Source organism: Myxocyprinus asiaticus, chromosome 25, assembly GCF_019703515.2.
Source record: "Myxocyprinus asiaticus isolate MX2 ecotype Aquarium Trade chromosome 25, UBuf_Myxa_2, whole genome shotgun sequence".
NCBI lineage: Eukaryota > Metazoa > Chordata > Actinopteri > Cypriniformes > Catostomidae > Myxocyprinus > Myxocyprinus asiaticus.
Window position 1 is genome coordinate 28,633,794 of NC_059368.1, and position 3,239 is coordinate 28,637,032.

General features: G+C 40.5%; 1 long non-coding RNA gene across 1 annotated transcript; it reads left to right on the forward strand.

The window, feature by feature from the left end:
* Positions 1-248: 248 nt before the first annotated feature.
* Positions 249-1,877, forward strand: LOC127416446 (uncharacterized). Its single transcript, XR_007893106.1, has 3 exons — positions 249-796; positions 925-1,197; positions 1,291-1,877. It is a non-coding gene; the product is annotated as an uncharacterized LOC127416446 (long non-coding RNA).
* The last annotated feature ends 1,362 nt before the right edge of the window (positions 1,878-3,239 follow it).

A 3,239-nucleotide genomic window follows, 5' to 3' on the forward strand; every position in this document is an offset into this window, starting at 1 on the left:
ATTAATTTCATTACAATGATCTAACTATTGATACAACTGCTCAAAATGATAAGTAACTGTTGCATTACTCTTAATGTATAGATTTATGGAAACTGACAAACAATATTCCATGTCTAGATCATGAAAGTTTCAGGATAACGAGATCCATTGACACCAATTACCGTGAAACATAAACCAACTGGACAACATTATTTATGGATGTAAATCATTCTTTATCAGACACTATTTCTATGGTCCCATGTACCACTTCTCCAGACCATGTTTTCAAATTTTACTTTACTGTATGAATGCAGGCCCTTGTAATTGCTTTTTCAATACTGCCAACTCGTTACTGATGATTGATTTCACATTGTGATATGAGTATATAGTGAAATGAGTGGTATCCACCTACAACAACATAGCAATAACATGGAGCCGGCAGGTGATCCAAGTCACAATAGAGGTCAAGCAGTAGGAGGAGGAAGCCGAGGAAGATGTGGTGGTCAAAGGAATGACAGGGGACAAGCACCCTTTCTGAGAGGTGGTCGTGGGCTTCGTCATAGATGAGGGCGTAGGCCTCACCAGAGAGGCAGCCATGGGCTCGTTTGAGAGGTGTGGGGGAACGTGGTAGAGGACAAGGCCACGGACAAAGACAGCGGCAGCAACAGCAAAGAGTGTCCAATGAAATCCGAGCAATAGTTGTAGACCATGTCATAAATCATGGCATGACAGTGACTGAGGTGGCTACAATGATTTAACCAAACCTCAGAAGATCAACCGTGGCCGCAATCATCAGAACTTGCCGCAATGAGAACCGGTAAGTCTTCAGTATGCACTAAACATTAGGCTATTCTCAGCTGTCAAATGACTGTATACTGCATGCCAGTGTGTACCACAGAGTAGGTGATATGGCTAGATGTGTTCTTACTGTAATTTTCCATGCAGAATAGAGACTAGGCCAAATAGGGGAGGCAGAGGCAAAATTCTGACTGACCAACAAGAGCGGACTGTGGTCAGCTTGGTTCGGCCCAGAAATTATATTCGCCTTACAGACATTCGGCAGCACATCTTGGACAATGACGACATGTTCAACAATGTGGAAGCCATTAGTTTGCTGACTATTGCACGAATGCTGAAAAGGCACCAGGTGTCTCTAAAACAGCTATACCATGTACCTTTTGAAAGAAATTCAGACAAAGTGAAGCAACTGAGGACTGAGTATGTTCAGTTTCAAGATACCTGTTGTGAAAAATTTCCCCAAAATTCTACATCATTGTAATCAGTAATTCTCTTTCCAAAATGTCTTTTTAGAGGGTGATGGAGCTGGATGCTGACGAAAACCATCACAAATTCATCTTTTTGGATGAGGCAGGCCAAGACAAGGAGGAGAGGTCAGAATTTCATTGGCCAGCGGGCAACCATCCAAGTACCTGGACAACATGGGGCCAACATCACCATGTTTGCGGCTATATCAGAAGATGGTGTGGTGGGACGCAGACCTCATATTGGATCATATAATGCAGCTCTCCTTGTAACCTTCCTCGAGCTAAATCAGGTCTGTAGAGCTGATGGTGTCACCTATGGCATTGTGTGGGATAATGTCAGGTTCCACTATGCTCAAATCGTGCAAGCATAGTTTCAGGCCCATCCACAATTTACCACCCTGTACTTACCCCCATACTCTCCTTTCCTTAACTCGATTGAGGAATTTTTCTCCACATGGAGGTGGAAGGTATATGATGTCACTTGATCACAAATAAGTCACCCTTCTCCAGGCCATGGATGATGCATGCAATGACATCACGGCAGACCAGTGTCAGGCCTGGATTCGCCATTACTGAAGATTCTTCCCAAGATTCTTCCTAATGAAAACATCCATTGTTATGTGGTTGAGAACATGAGGCCAAATCCACAAGACAGGGTTGATGGAAATATAGAAGTACAGTAAACAATCCTTTGTTTTGCTTTTTACAGTAAGCCAGGTGAGGAACACTGCAATTTAAGTTTTACAGTAGTTTTTTTTTTTCTTTTTTGTAGCTTATTATTTTTGCTTTGATTCAAGAAACCTATGTTGTGATTTGATTGTATTTAATCAATACATTTCAGATTTTGTTCAATGATTCCACTGTGTCTATAGTATTCTCTCTACTAGTCCTTTTAGAGTGATGTATTTACATGTAGAACTATAATGAAACATGTATCACATTTTGTACTACAATATTTAATGATTGTACGAACAACTACTAAATGTACTTAACTACTAAACTAAATGTACAAAACTACTAAACTACTACACAATCTGAATCTTGTGTGTGGGTGATCCTATGATATTTCATGATAAATGAGTTATTTGAACCAATGATTCTGCAAGTGCAGGTTTTTTTTAAAGATATACAGTGTTTTGAACATTGGCCTGTGTTACAAGTGATGACCGTTTTGAGTTTTGTGTCTAGAGTTTTGAAAAATGACACCAAGGTTCTGAAATTAATGCCAAAATGATTGTAAAAATCTGTAATAGCACTACAGAGTCACAGGGCCAAATTCACTAAACAGTTGCACCACTTTTGCATGTGGTACTTCAGTGCAAAAATCAGCGACTGCCTACAATCTAGAATAAGCAGGCGCAATTGGCACAATCTGCGCTGAATTTGCGCTGCGATTTAAGTAATTTAATTGAGTCTTTGTCATTAATTTTCATGCAAACATGCCTCCTTTCTATGTAAATTAGGCTAATTATAGATTGCGCTTTAAAAGAGATGTATGGGTACATTTTCTATAGATCATATCAGTAGTAATTCGTTAAATAATGATCAGATTATGGAGAAGAGCGTTAAAACCTGGAAAATATGCACGGTGTAGTCAAGCGAACACAGCTTGTTAAAGAAAGGATTCAGGTGTCTGGATCAAAGTAGTGGAGTGATGTTCAACAGCAGTGGCACTCCTGACTTCCTTAGGGTAGAGCCTATGTCTGTGCAATAGGAGAGGGACATATCCAAGAGAGTGTTTTGTTCAGTCTTAAAGTGTGGAAAAACAGTTAAAGGTGGCTAAATAGAGATTAATCTCTTGACCTACATTCACCAGCTGAATATAAAGCTTAAATAATTCTCACTGGAGGCCCACCAGCATCCCTCTCACCACAGGATCAGATCACTAAGAGTTGTAACAGTGTCCGCTGCATCGCTTTAATCGTTTCCCTAAGCATGCACTCATGACGTGACACCAAACATGGCCTGTACAGTCCCCTGAGCCCTGCTGCACCG